Genomic DNA, 15,816 nt, shown 5'->3' with positions numbered 1-15,816 from the left:
AATTAACTGAGCAGGAGCACCTATTAGTTTAGAAATTCCAGGGCAGACCCCCACATGTGTGTAAGTAATTAACCCTTCAGAAACCAAACCAGGACTTAATTTGGGGGGATTTGTTACTAACTAGCTTAGTCAGTTTGATAAATACATTCAAAGAGCAAACAATTGCCTATACTTGGAAGAAGAAAGGGAAGAAAGGAGAAGAGAGAAAGAGAAACAGGGAGAAAGACACAGAGAGAGACAGACAGAGAGGTGTTTATCTGTAGAAAGAGAGTCAGAACTTTGTTCTCAAGTCATACACGAGCCAAGAGAAATAGTCAACATATACTGTCCATGTACCATGTCTGTATTAGCTGCTTTATAAACATAATTCCACTAAATTCTTTTGACAACCCTGAAAGATAGTTTCCATTATCCAAGAGGCAATGTAGCTTGTTCAGTGTCACAAAGCCAGTAGATTATAGTCTAGACTTGAGTTCAGGGCTATTGGACCAGAAAGTCTATGGGGACTTTTTTCCCATTTACCAGATCAAAAACTGTTAGTGTATATCAGTGCTAGTCATTTGACTGCACTCCATTTCTTTGAAAACTAGCAATCCATGACTGTTCAGTTAGCTTCTGCTGCATAAACTGCCTCCCCGAAACAAAGAAGCTTAAAACACGATGCTTTATCCATCTCATGATTCTGTACCTCGGCTGGTGGCTCCCAGGGCCTGTGCCAGCTCGGCTGATCTCCACGCCAGGCACTGTCACATGCCTGGGTCAGCAGACAGCTCAGGGCCTCTCCGTCCTCTGTTCTGCCACTCAGCATCTAACAGCGCAGCCTGGGCCACACCCAAGGTGGTCTCAGTTTGTGTCATGCTCATTGTTATCCCACAGCCCAAGCAAGCCGCACGGCTAAACCCGGGGTCAGTGTGGGCAAAACTAACCAAGAGCATGGGTGCTAGGAAGGGAATTAACTGTGGCTGTCCTTTCGCGCAATCTGGCACACTGCTCTGGGCAGACTCTGTTCATATGTTGATTTACTCAGCCAACTTCAGTGAGTGCCTTTATGGTTGGGCTTATTCTGGACTGAAAAGACAAAAATTGAAGCACACTTTGATCTGCAGTTTCTAACCTAACAAGAGAGATAAATACACAAAAATATGGACAACGTGGTAAGTAGTAAGTACCACATGTAGGGGGTGTCTTAGTTCAGGCTGCTATAACACATTACCCCCTACTGGGTGGCTTAGAAACTGAAGGAATGTATTACTCACAGTTCCGGAGTCTGAGAAGTCCAAGGTCAAGGACTGACAGGTGTCTGGTGAGGATTCGCTCTCTGACTCACGGATGGCACCTTCTCACTCTGTCCTCACATGGAGAAGGGGCCAGGCAGTTCTCTGGGGTCTCTTTTTTAAGGGCACTAATCCCATCATAAGGGCTCTAACCTCATGTCCTAATCACCTCCTCAAAGGCCCATGACCTAATATCACCACCTTGAGGGTTAGGATTTTAACATGTGAATTTGGGGGCAACACAAACATTCAGACCATAGCAAGGGAGCAAATAAACTACTCAACTGTCCTAGAGAGCCAGGAAGTTACAGCAAGAAAAGCGTCACGAAGGAGGTGACATTCAGTATGGACAGTGGCAGGTGGATGGGGCTGTCCACACTCAAATGTCTGAGAGAAGGTGTGGTGTCAGGACGCTGCCAACCAGCCTCTTGGAGGAACGTGGGGACCGAGCTCTTGTTTTCCCTTAGGTTTAGTGGCTTTACAAACTTGTATTGTCCTGTTTTATGCCCTACAAGTTTCTAGAACCCTCTTCTCTACAGAAATTGTTCTTGTTCCACAGCTCCAGCTTTATGTTGGCATCTGGGGTGTTTTCCAGGGAATCAGTTAGTGGGAATGAGGAAGGGAGGAGGCATACAATATTTTAAGAAAACTGCTGATCCCTGACTTCCTAACTATGGCCTAGATCCAGGAAGACCACCTCAGGAGAGGGCACCAGAGCAAGGTGTCCAAGCCAGGAAAGTGTTGATTCCATTAAGGAAGAGGTAAAATTCCACAGAAAGGCATATTTAGATGTTAAATCCAGAGAACAGCAAGAGTCAAAGCTTACTATGAGACTTCTTGCTTGGAAATAGGAGGGTGGGGGTACCATTGACAAGGCACGAAAATGAGGCAGTGAGCCGGGTTGGGATGTGCTGAGTTGGATGTCTTCGTACAAATACAGGAGGAACTATCTAGCATGGTGCTGGACATTTAGATCAGGACCATGGAGGAAAGTTGGAGGCTGGGAGAAGAACCTTCAACGAGGAGAATGGCTGGTGAAACCGGGGGTGCACATGAGATTACCAGGGAGGAAAGGATTTACCAAAAAGAGAAAAGGGGAAATGTGGAACCTTTGAAGTAGCAGAGGAGAGGGAAAAGGGGAGAAAGAACACTGATTAGAATAGTTAGTGGCATCATGATAACACAGCTGTCTAAAGTCAGCCCTAATTGTACATCAAAAGCTCCGCGTTGGGCATCGTGAGTAGAGAAACTGTAGGTTAACTGTGACTGCATTGTAATGACCATTTCCTACGTCACAGTTTTCAGAGTATGTTCCCTTCGGGGTGTGAGTGGCAGTGTGGTGCAATAATTAGGAACACTGACTTTGAAATAAAAACTGTGGGTTCAAATCTTGGCTGCACCTAACTGAGTCCATGAGCTCAGGCAAGTCACTGCACCCCTCCTGGGTGTCCTGGGTGTACACTGGGGACAGTCCCTGCCTTGCAGGTCATCCTGAGGATGCCGGTGTTCTGAGTTTGGTCCTGAGACCAGCAGCACCTGACACAGAACGAGCGCTGTGAAAGTAGTAGATGTTTGTGTTTACAGACACATACACCCAGATGGAAAGAAAATGATTGGAGCGTCGTGCCACCTAATGAACAGTTTTGGTAAAAATGGCCAGGATTGTTGACTACACAACTGTTGTTCCAGTCAGAGGGTTTGAACAGACAGGGACTCAGGGACTCTAGGCATGTGCAGTCTGAGTGAGGAGTGGGACCACGGTGCAGTCGGGAGGGCTCTCCGTGGTACGAATAAGGCAATGCACATGGAGTGCGTGGGCTGCAGGCGTGGGCAGAGCCCCTAGGCCTGCAGCCTGAACCAAACCCCAGAGCTGGTGATGAAGTTAGTCTCACAGGACAATGGAGTCCCTGTGGCACAAGTGGCTCTGTGACTTGATGCTATAAAAGAAAGGAACATAGAACGCAGATTTAAAGATAATCCCGTGAGTACTATGTTTATTTGCTGCAAGCTTCCCTGGAGGGCTGGGCTACCTCTGACGTTGACATCCAGGGAAACTCTGAGAACATGCTCCAAAATTCTAGAATGTTTAGGCTGGAGGGAGTGTATGTATGGAAATGCAATGCCTGACGAAGGCTAGAACGCATGTGCAATATTAGTAAATCCTTCTGAGCACTATTCCTTGGGACTTTGTCTCACACACACCCCTATAATGTTCTTTCGCTCTTTAAATTTGTGCAACTGGTTCCACACTGCCTGTAGGATAGAGTCTCCCTCCTTAGTGTGGCATTCAAGGCTTTCCAGGGTTCAGCCCTACTCTCCTCCCATTCCCGTCTCCCGTGATTCCCTAAGCTCTGTCCAGCAGCTGAATAGCCTGCATGCACCTCGTTGCTTGAGCATATCAAAAATGCAGCCACCTTTAACCACCTCTTCATTTAGTAAATTTTAGGCGAGTCAGTCAGGCTTTGTAAGGAAAAGTACTTTAAATATAGGTAAATATTGTTCTTATATAGCCAAGCATACTGTCAACACTTAATAAATAGAAGTTTATCTTATTTTTATTATTATTTTTTTAGAGATAGGGTCTCACTATGTTGCCGAGGCTGGAGTACAGTGGTGCAATCATAGCTCACTGCAACCTTGAACTCCTGGACTCAAGCAATCCTCCCACCTCAGCATCCCAGGTAGCTGGGACAACAAGTGCATGCCACAATGCCCAGCTAATTATTTTGTTTTCTGTAGAGATGGGGTCTTGCTGTGTTGCCCAAGCTGATCTTGAAATCTTGGCCTCAAGTAATCCTCCCCCCTCGGCCTCCCAAAGTGCTGGGATTATAGGTGTGAGCTGCCGCGCCCAGCCACAATCCTAGCTTTCAACAGGCTGCGTTGTCCTGGGACCCAGCTGTGCCAGCCCTACGTGTTAGGGAAACTTAGGCTGTTGTTTGCAGAACTGGGACACAAATAAGGGGTGGGCTCCCAAAGCCAGGACTGAGAAGTGAGAGTGGCATGAGCTGTGGTGGCCAGTGCTGGGAAGCAGGTGCTGGCTCCAGGAATTAAGTGGATGCGAACTGCTGTGGAGACTTGGTCTTTAGCGGGGTGGGGGCTCCCATGGCCTGGGGCTGAGTTGCAGGCTAGGTGTGGATTGCTGGGTCTTATGGGTCAGCTGGGTTGGCTGCGACAGAGAGGACTGGGGAGTAAGCCCCACTAGGACTGGGGATTGAGAACACATATCCTCAACCTGCCTACCAAGGCCTATGCCCAGTGGGGTAGCCCCACCCTGTGGCAGGACTTCCATGTGGTGGCTGCCACCCCTCACCTGAACATTCTCCCAGAAGCCTGAAGATGGCCCTGCCCCCACCTGTCACAGCTGGTGTGTGCATCCACTACTGAGGGGTCTGAGCATAAGCCTGCCCAGACTGGCTTCACTCAGCTTCACTCCACCTGAGACAGAGAATGGGGTCTGGGGTCCTGGGGATTGCATGACAAAATCCACCACATGGGACACCCAAGCACTCCTCCAGAGGGACTGAGGTTAGGCCTAAACACCCTACTGCCAACACCTCAGATGACTGCTACCTGCAAGTGCCACCTGCTGGCCTGAAGGTTGGCCTGCACAGCCTAATGCAACCACTGCATTGGGACCCAGAAAAGCATCTCACAACTGCTACCACCATTGTCTATGCCACGCCAGCTGCCCAGGGGCTCAAAAGCCCACTCACCCACCCAGTCTACCACTACTACAACTGGCATCGAAGAAAGTGACTCCAAGGCCCAAGAATCAGCCTGCCTGGAACCACCTGGAACCACCAACCAGCATATGGCACCCCAGGGCACAAGGATAGGCATGCTTAGCCCATCACTGCTACCACTGAAGCTTGAAGATGGGCCTATGTGGCATTCTAGTTCCCAGCACAACTTCACCACAGCTCCACTAATAACTGCAACATAATACACCGGGGAAACCACAGATACCATTAATGCTGTTTATATCCAAAGAACTCATACAAAGACTTCACTACTGCATGCATCTAAAAGCAAAGCCGAAGGGCCCTAGCCAACCAACATCACAGACACATCTTCGGAAAAAAGTCTCCCCCAACAAAAAATAAATTCAAAAATATAAAGAAGCAACTGTTATACCAGATGTGCAGATATCAACGTAAAGACATAGGAAACAGGAGAAAGCAAGGAAACATGACACTCCCGAAGGAACACTATAATTCTCCACCAATAGATCTTAAACAAAAAGAAATTCTTGAAACTCCAGATAAAGAATTCAAAATATTGACTTTAAAGAAGCTCAATGAGATGCAAGAGAAATCTGAAAACCAATATAAAAAACTTAGAAAAACAATTCAGGATATGAATGAGAATTTTACCAAGGAGATAGATATTAAGGAAAAAACCAAACAAAAGTTCTGGAATTAGGCTGGACATGGTGGCTCATGCCTGTAATCTCAGTACTTTGAGAGGCTGAGGTAGGAGGATCACTTGAGGCCAGGAGTTTGAGACCAGCGTGGGCAGCATAGTGAGACCTCGTCTCTACAAAAAAAAAAAAAATTAGCAGGTGTGGTGGCACAGGCCCATAGTCCCAGTTACTCAGGAGGCTGAGGCAAGAGGATCACGTTAATCCAGGAGTTCAAGGTTACAGTGACCTATGATCATATCAGGGTACTCCAGCCTGGGTGACATGAGTGACAGAGCGAGACTCTGTCTCCAAAAAAAGAAAAGCAAAAAAAAAAAAAAAAGAAAAAGAAAAAAACAACCCCCCCAAGATAACAGATGTTGGCAAGGATGCGGAGAAAAGGGAACTCTTATACACTGTTAGTAGAAATGTAAATTAGTACAGCCTCTATGGAAAATAGTATGGAGCTACTATTTGATCCAGCAATCTCACTACTGAGTAGCTACCCAAAGGAAAAGAAATGGATGCATCAAAAAGATACCTGCACTTATATGTACATGGCAGCACTATTCACAACAGCAAAGATATGGAATCAACAGAAGTGTTCATCAGAGGATAAATGGATAAAGAAAATGTGGTATATATACACAATGGAACACTATTCAGCTATAAAAGGAATGAAATCATGTCTTTTGCAGCAACATGGATGGAACTGGAGGTCGTTACCTTGAGTGAAACAAGCCAGGCACAGAAAGGCAAATATCAAATGTTCTCACTTGTTAAGTGGGTGCTGAAAACTACGTTCCCATGAACATAGAGTGGAATGACAGATAATGGAGACTCTGAACAGTGAGGCGCTGGAGGGGGAAGGATGACGAGAAATTGGTAAATGAGTACAATGTATGTTACCCTAAAAACCCTGACTTCTCCACTATGCAATCTATGCAGGTAACAAAATTGCACATGTACCCCATAAATTTGTGCAAAAAAAATGCTGACTTCTTTAAGAGGACCAGAGAAGATAAAGATCAACCTGAATGTGACCCATACTTACGCATTACCCCAGTAAGTTGACATACACAAGGCAGTCACAGAGTTCCCCAGTCTTTAAAATCAGACATTTGAGTATGTGACAATGCTGACATTAAGCACCAGACGACTTAACAGGGGTCTGAGTTAAATTTTTCAGATAGATTCTGTTTCCATCGTGGAATTACAGACCTAAAAAGATGTAACTAGACCTGGATGACAGAGATGGACACCTCTGTTTGCTCTGAAGAGTCTCGTGCAGAAGGTAAAAGCTGACACTTCTCTGCTGCCCACTTTTTTAGAGATGAGTGAACTCTGGCTCTGTCTCCTAGTGACCAGGTCCAAGTCTCACAGGCAAGAGGTAACAGAGCCGGAAAGATAAAGTAGACGTTGAGAGCAGCATGGGACATGAACAGGAACAAGGTTTTGTGCCAAATGCATAACTGCTGCTCATCTTGAATCTGATGACTTCATTTTCTGTATGTTCAGTGCTATTTTTAATCCCATGGCTCTAGCTATCACAAGTTAAAGTTGCATCATCAACTTCTCTACAAAATAAATATACATTTCCCCTTTTTCCAGTGGTAAAACTCTGAAAATGCAGTTTAAATTTGAATTCTGGGCCTTTGTGCCAAAATTTCTGAAAAGGCTTTCCAACTGTAAGCTGGCTGTGTTTCACCATCACCTCAAACCACGTCTCAAACTGGACTTGTCCTCAACGCCCACCCACTGCCTCCTTCCTCCGATCTTTCTTCTTATCAGATCACATATCCTGCCAGTTACACAGCTACAGAACCTTTACATCATTTCTCATATCTCTTTCTCCTCCATTCTCATAAACTCCAAATGCTCACACTGTCAGGCTTTCCCTTAGCCTGGTGTGTAGCTCTGGAAAAGTAACTCCTATTCATCCTTCAAGGCCCATCGTAAAAGTAGTCTTGCAGGTTACAGAAGCAGTCTTGACTCTGTCTCTACTTCGTCCAGCATTCAGCGGAATCCACAGTATACCATGCTAACACTTAGAGCAGGATATGCACATTCATATGTGCCACTCCCACTAGGCCAAAAGCTCCTGAAAAGCAGGGACATACCTTTTTCATCTCTGCGTTACCAGCATCTAACATAGTATCTGGCACCAAAAAAAGGGCTCCAGTGAATCTGAATGAATTACTTCAGCCACAAAGTATCTTTTTAATTCCCAATAGAGACACCAGCACCTTGGATGGTCCTCCCTACTGTGCTTTTTATTCCCAAATAAATCTCTGTAGCCCAGGGAAACTATTTCCAGGGCCCAAGGAAGCTCCGGTTACACTTCCTCTCCTCACTGCCACAGCACTTCCAGGGGCAACTCTGAACACCTTTGAACTTTAACTCCCCTTGGTCCCTTCTTGCTGGCTATAGTAGGGGTTGGCAAATTTTTTCTGTAAAGACCCACACAGTAAATATTTTACATTTTGTGTGTCACATGGTCTTTGTTACAACTACTCAATTTTGCCTTTGTAGAGAGAAAGCAGCCACAGACAATATGTAAATGAATGACTGTGGCTATATATGCCAATAAAACTTTATTTATGGAGCTGAAATTTGAATTTCATAGTTTTCATGTGTCACAAAACATTAACCTTCTCTTGATTTTTTCCCTGACCACTTAAAAATGTAAAAAGCACTCTTAGTTTGCAGTCCATACAAAAACAGGTGGTAAGCCAGATGTGGCCTGTGGGCCATAGTTTGCCAACCCCTTGGCCTACAGTAAAAAAAAAAAAAAAAAAAATCTCAGAAGTCGTTTATGGACTTTGTGTTATTCTGCCATTTGGAGCCACCGTAGGCTGGGGAAGCAGAAAGTACTTGGGCTTTTGAGCATTAGATCCTAGATTCAGGTTCTGGCCTACCACTTGCTAGCCAGATAGCTTTGGACATAATAGTTAACCTCTCCATGCTTCACTGTCATCATCTATAAAATGTGGGCACTAACACCTAATCACAGGGTTGCCGTGAAAATTAAGTGAGCCAATGTATATGGAGCTCATGGTACCAATGCCTGGCATATAGTAGGCACTCGATAACTAGTAACTATTATTCTACCTTGTGATATGGCTTACCCAGATCTGGAAAGCAACCCAGGCACTCTGTAAACCACACTGGGCAGCAGGAGGGAATAAACCAACAGCAAAGTACAAAGGCAGAGAGAGAGAATTTGGAGGTTTTCAAATAGAAGACACAGTACCTGGTTAGCCCTGATTCCTTCTGGCACCATTTCTAATTCCTTTGGGCCTCTTTTCCTCTTCAGCAAGAACTTCTGATTCTCATAGTGCTTAAACCTTCTCAGTATTTCTTACCAAATACCCTAAAGGGCTCTGGAACCCTCTCCTCATTCCTGCATCTCCTCCTGACCTAGGGCTAGGGTAGGGAAGGGTAACCATGGCCAGACCAAACCTATACAGATTGGCCTGCAGCTGGGTCTTAAATAGGCTGGGCCTGGTTAGGTACCTAATTCTCTCTTCCATTCTTCATGATTTTCCTGCTGTACTGGGAATGAAATTTCCCCAGAGCTCAAGAACTAGACCTATAAAAGTTTAGAGAAAAAAAACAAAACAAAACAAAAACAAAAACAAAAAAAACCCAAGTATACAAACAAGGGATCCATCACATTACTTTCAGGACAGAAAACACCAGTGGGGCACAGATAAGACCAAAGCTTATAGTATCTCCATCCTTGGTCCAAAAAGCCAGATCGGGAGTCCGTTGCTTCCTTGCTCCAAAACCTCTAGTGGATATCCACTGCCTCTGGAGTAACTGAGTTTCCGTGCTATCACTCAGGGCTTCCATAATCTTGCCCCAGATCACCCCTCCTGCACTGTGTCTTGCCACTCCTCTATAGAAGTCTTAACCTGCAGTCCAGTCAAAAGGGACTATCTATTTCCACCTGATTGCTCTAACCACACATCTCCCCCTGTGAGCTAGGGACAGGGCAGAGACTATGTCTGCTTTATCCTTGGGTAACACCTAACACACCTAACACACGCCCTGGCACTGGGCAACCACTCAATAATGTTAATGAATGAATGCAAACACCTGACGTTATTCTACCCTTAAGCTGTTTTAGTTGGACTCTTCTTATTAATAGCAGACTGAGCACAGTCTGGGTCACTGCCAAGAAGTAGAAAAAACGAAGAGAAGGAAAAGCAGCATGACCAATGTGATCTGAGCAATGGAAAATAGGTTTTAAGAGTGAAGTAAAAGAAACCAAGGCTGTTTAGCTGGGAGAAGAGGAGATGAGGCCTAACTGGATTCTGGCTTTAAGCACAGAAAAGGTTCTCTCAGAAAATCTTGATCTCATCCTCCTTTTATAATCAGAAGAAACTTTTCCATATTCATGGAAAATGGAACAAGAAGAAATGGCTTTAAGTTAAGGCCAGAGGGGTTTAAGCTGGAGAGAAAGAAGAACCAAATTAGGCACCACTTTTCCAGAGATGCTGTTATTGAACTTTTTGGCAAGTGGATTGTGGGGGTCTTGCTAGGCTCTTTTGCGGAAGGCTGTGCAAAAGGGAATACATACCTGCTCTGTCCTGTTTACTGAGCAAAGAGGCAGGTGAAAACGCAAGTCAGGTAAGATTTTCTAACAAGCCACTGCTTTTTATTGACCCTTTTCCTATGGGCACTTTCTGTCATGTTATGCTTTGTAACCCTGTAAAGGAACAATCTAGTATTTCAAAGTTTCCTGATAGGGAAATGCAAAGAAAGAGAAGGCAACAATGCCAGAGTAAGGAAAACGGCCCTAATAATATATTTTCTATAAAAACAGTGCCTAACAGAGCGTTAATATAATTGTTGATATTATTACTATTAAAGCTAACATTCATTGAGGACCTACTATGTGCCAGGCACTGTGCTGTTTATACGTTACCTCAATTCTCATAACAACCCCATGAGGTAGGTAATATTTGTATCCCCATTTTACAGATGAAGACATTGAGACTCAGGAAGGTTAAATAACTAGCCCAAGTCACTTGGCTAGCAAGTGACAGAGCCAGGACTCAAACCCACACAGTTGTTTTCTAGAGTCTATTCACCTAACTGCTGTCTCCCTATAATGATGAAAGGCTGGAATTCAAACCCTAGTCTCTCTGAATCCTTTTCGTATTCTCAGCCACTTCCTTATACTGCCCCAAGCCAGGAAGAGGGAAGCAATACAGGACATTAGCAAGAGACAAGGCCTCAGAAGTGAACCAAAATACTCCCCCTATTATGGGAAAAGAAGCTGAGACTGAGGACTCACAGATGATAATGAGCAGAACGAGGACTTGAATGCCAGCTCTTGCCTCCAAGTGTAGTGCTCTGTCCTCCATTACAGATTCTTGTTGCATTTGAGGGTGAGAAAATGAAGGAACAGGATATGCCAAATGGGTTGCCTCCCCGGACAGACACACTTTTGTAATGAACTGCCAATTTCACATCAGAACCTGTGCCTGAAATACAAGAGTGCCCACAGCCTCTGCAAACTGGTTCTAAGATTCTACTAGCTAACGATGGCAATGCACTGATTTATGGTACTGCAGGAGCTGCCAAAATGCTCATGTATTAAACCAATCAAGTAGACCTAGACCAGGCAGCTTCCATATTGGCCAGTGGTTCACAGTTTAAGCCATCTCATTGAGGTCCTCATTCTGGGACCTTCTTTGCTCCAGTCTAACCTCCATCCTGCAGCCAGAGTAAACAGAGCCATAGTCACAGCATTTGGAGCCGTGCGCATAAGGGAAAGAACACAGGCCTTTGAATCCAGCACTGCTATGTTTGAACTAAGCTGTACCACTTACTAGCTACCTGACCTTGGGGAAGTCACTTTAATCTTTCTGGGGTCTGGTTTCTTCATCTTTAGGTTGGAGATAAATATATATATTACAAGACTGTGAAGATCAAACAAATTAAAGTGTCTAGATTCTAGCATATTGCAAGCCACAAAGCAAAGGAGATACTCAGTAAATGTTGGTGTTCTTCCCCCCACTCCCCTCTCTACATTTTGGTCACAATCATCATTTCAGCTCATTTTTCGTCCTCACCAACTCCCCTCCCTTACCCCAATGCGCATGCATGTGCACGCGCACACACACACCCCTGTGCATTTCTGCCTCTAGACCATTGCTCAAGCTGTTCCTTCTCCCAGGAATAAACTCCCTCCAAGGCCCAGCATAAATTCTCCACCTTCAGGAATCCTCTGGTCATGCTGGGATTGATTTCTCCTTCTCCCAAACTCCCACTTTGTTTACATTCCCTACTACATTTACCATAGTCAGTCTGATTTCAGTTATTTATGTACTTATCTATCTTCCTAACTACACTGGAGGGAGAAGGTTCTGGGAAGACGATTATTTATAGGAAGGCAGGAAATGTGTTGTTTTCCTCTGTGTATATTTCTCAATACCAGGGTCTTGTACATAGCAAGAGCTCAATATGTACTTATTGAATTGAATCTTTCCACCCCAGACTGGGAATATTTACAGAAAGACCCCAGATTTGAGGTTATTCTAAAACTATGCATTTACTGTCTAACTTGATAAACAGGCAATTTTTGAAGTGTATTAATATTCCTAAACTAAGATCCACCAGTACTCATGTGGACTCCTTTATCCATTCTTCCAACACACTCTGGACTTCTCTCAGGGTATCTCTCCAGCATACTGGGAGACATCGCTGGGAGGACAGGACATCTCTCACTCAGAGAGGTAGGTGATCTGGGAACAAGATCTTTGGAGAGCTGTTCTACCTCACTGGTTAGGAGGTGACTGCCATTAAAACCATACTAAAAACCAGAGTTGTGGAATCAGAAAATAGATCTGAATGATCTGCCTCAATTTCTAAGCCTATAAAATAGAGTTAAGAGCACTTAAAAAACCCTGTCCAGCATATAATAAGCATACAATAAGTGTTAGATCTTATATCAACAATGTAGTAAACTGGAAAAAAAAACAGTCATGATATTTCACTTCTAGAACTATCTTCACCACTGACTCATTCCTTGTGTAATCTTGATCAAGTCCTTACCCCTCACTAGGCCTTTTCCCCTTCTGTAAAATGAAAGTGGTTAAACCAGATTGTTCCCAAGCTCCTTCTACCTTCCACCATGTGTATTTTTCTATGATTAAGAAAGAACCATTAATAAGCACGAGTTCCTACTGATATGAATGAATGAATGGGATAAAACAAACATTCCTTAAAAAAAAAAAAAAAAAAGAAAGAACCTTCTGGCTGGGGGCAGTGGCTCACGCCTGTAATCCTAACACTCTGGGAGGCCGAGGTAGGAGGATTGTTTGAGCTCAGGAGTTCGAGACCAGCCTGAGCAAGACCCCATCTCTACTGAAAATAGAAAAATTAGTCGGGCGTGGTGGTGAGCACCTAAAGTCCCAGGTACTTGGGAGGCTAAGGCAGGAGGATCACTTGAGCCCAAGAGTTTGAGGTTGCAGTGAGCTATGATGATACCCTGTACTCTAGCCTGGGCAACAGAGCAAGACTGTGTCTTAAAAAGGAAAGACAAAAAAACAAAAACGAAAAAAACTTCTGTTCCATATGCTGAGGCTGTTGGCAAGGAAAAATGTAAATTTGTTGATGCTAGTCCCAGATGGGAGAGACCACTGTTTCCCAAGGCCAAGGGCAGAGTAACTGATTAGTAAGCCACCTGTGATATTTCCCCTGCTTGAATGATATCACACCCAGTCAGACCTCCCTCCCAACGAAACTCACAGTAAAGACAAGACAAGAGCCTGAAAACAAAACAGCCATGAAGAATCCCGGCTTGTGCGGAATTTCTGTACTTTCTTGCTTTTGATGCCTGTAATTAGGGCATCATCAATCTAATCTAGGACCCTCCTTAGGTACAAAGAGGAGGAAAAACAGAGTACCATTCTGACCCTGACAGCTCATAAAACAAGGACCAAAACATATTAAAAAAAATGTCACTGACTCATTTAACCACAAACACTGCACAGGCCTACTATGTGCCAGTCCCGTGCCAAGAGGAGGAGGAAGGAAACAGACATGGTCCCTTGCCTCTGTTACAGAAGACAGGAAGGGGAACAACTAATCCAGCAAAAGGATTAAAAAGGCTTCACCAAGGACGTCCCATGAGACATGAGCCTTGAAAGACGAGAAGGAGGAGTGAACTCCAGGGAGAGGCAATACAAGCAAAGGCTGGAGCAGGAAAATGCAGGGAGTGTATGAACAAAGACATTTCTTTTGACTGGAGCACAGGGTGCAAGTTTGGGGAAACAAAGGGAAAGAAGGCAGGAGAGAGGCTTGGGAACAGGTTATGGAAGACTTGTCTATGAGGCTGAAAGGTCCAAACTCTATATAGTAGGCAATGAGGTTTCTAAGGGGTGTCTCAGAAATATCACAGAGGCACCCATCAAGAAGATGCAAAAGGAACCAAGTTATTAAAAAGTATTATGGGACCACATAACAGGAGGCCACACGCACTTCCTAACATGTGCTGGACTCTAACAGCTCCTGTTCACAGAGCTTCTCTCTCCCCTGGTTTGGCTTCGTGCAGTCTCAGTTGCCAGGCCCTGTCAGTATCTGCTAAAGTACTAAAGTAACAGGACTCCCAGACCAAGTCAGGAGCCCAGACAACTCTATGGATTACAGAAAGAGAGGAGCTGAGGTGGGAGCAGTTGGCGGGATGCGGCACCAAAGTCTCTAGCTTGCTCAGTTCCATATAAAAACCTAACCCTGGGTCTCCCCTTCACTTCCATTCCAGCCCAGTTCTCTTGAGAGGGGCTGAAAGCACCTGGCTGATGACCGGGGAATCCAGGGAGCCACTATACACCACCTGCCCAGCATGGTGCCTGGCACACAGGCAGTGGTCAATAAGCATTAGTTCCCTTCCCATCCTGCAAGGTCAGTTCCACCTGTAAATCCCACTGAGGCTTCAAGCTTCAGGTCTCATCAACTCGTCACCCAGTGCCTCTCTAAAGTACCCCAGTCCAAAATGATCTTGTTGCTAGAAATCACAGCTACCATGTATTCAGCCTCCATTACATGACAGGTGCCACACTACGTGACTTACATATAATCCTATTCAACCTTCACAATGATCTTATCACGCCCATTTTATAGAAGAGGAATTGAAGCTCTCAGAAGGGAAATGACTTGCCCAAGGACACAGCTGGGAGGTAGCAAAAATGAGATCTGATCCGAGGACTGCCTGACCCCAAAATAAGCACTTCCAACAACACTTCATTCCTGTGACCTGCGCCGGCCTCTGATGTGCCACTCACAGGCAGCCTGGAAGCTGTCTAAGGAGACAGACTGCACCTGACACTATTACCTTTCCCCACTGGACACTTGCTCCGGTCAGGAGCTTTTAAATATTGCAAAATAAATGAAAGCAGTTAACTTTAAAATAACGTAGTACAAAGATTTCATAAATTCCTCATATTAAAACTGTTCATGGCGTTGAACTGCCTGAGCCCTGAGCCCAGCCACAGCTGAGTCTCAAACCGTCCACAGACTGAGCCTCGACCTCGGACACGGAACGAGCCCTGACCCCAGGAGCACACGCTGCGCGCTGATCCCGTCACGGACCGAGACCCAACAGGTCACAGATGGAGCCGTGAGGGCAGTCCTAAAAAAAGTCCCCTCCGGTTGCCCCTCGTCAGCAGAATCGAGTCGTGACCTCGGGCCCCTCTTAAGGCCCTGACTGCCTTCTCCCGGGCACACGCACTCATTGTCAGACCCCCGACCCAGTTTGCTCGGAGGGATACCTCACTGTCTTGCTTTCACCTCCGCTGACTCCCGCGGGAGCGGTCGCGCGCGCACCTGCAAATCGCTCTGCCGCGAACGCGGAAGAGGCGGTGCTAGGCCCAGGAGGCGGGCCCGACCAGAGAGGGGCGTGAGGGGCGGAGCTGCGCCTGCGCCCTGATAGCTACCCTGGGGAGATGGGCGAGCTAAGTAGACTGCGCAGGCGTGATCGGAGAGGGGCGGGGAGATTGCTGGTTAGGGGGTGGGACTTAGCTCTTTCCGACGCTTGCTTTCCCCGGCGGAGGGACCGGGAGCTGGGAAGCGCCAGGAGGGAGGACGCTGGGCGCCGAAGGTGTAATTAACATTTACTGAGCGCTTATGCAT

General features: G+C 45.6%; 1 protein-coding gene across 1 annotated transcript in view; it reads right to left on the bottom strand.

The window, feature by feature from the left end:
• Positions 1 to 15,507, bottom strand: part of MKNK1 (MAP kinase interacting serine/threonine kinase 1) — a 48,071-nt gene extending 32,564 nt beyond the window's left edge. The window contains exon 1 of the mRNA XM_012649046.1: positions 15,456 to 15,507. The gene's annotated coding sequence lies outside the window, so the exon portion shown is untranslated. The remainder of the gene's footprint in view (positions 1 to 15,455) is intronic.
• Between the last annotated feature and the right edge of the window lie 309 nt (positions 15,508 to 15,816).

Source organism: Propithecus coquereli, unplaced genomic scaffold (genome assembly GCF_000956105.1).
Source record: "Propithecus coquereli isolate 6110/MARCELLA unplaced genomic scaffold, Pcoq_1.0 Scaffold299, whole genome shotgun sequence".
Lineage (NCBI taxonomy): Eukaryota > Metazoa > Chordata > Mammalia > Primates > Indriidae > Propithecus > Propithecus coquereli.
The sequence above is the reverse complement of the archived record's forward strand: the minus strand, read 5'-3'. Positions and strand labels throughout refer to the sequence as shown.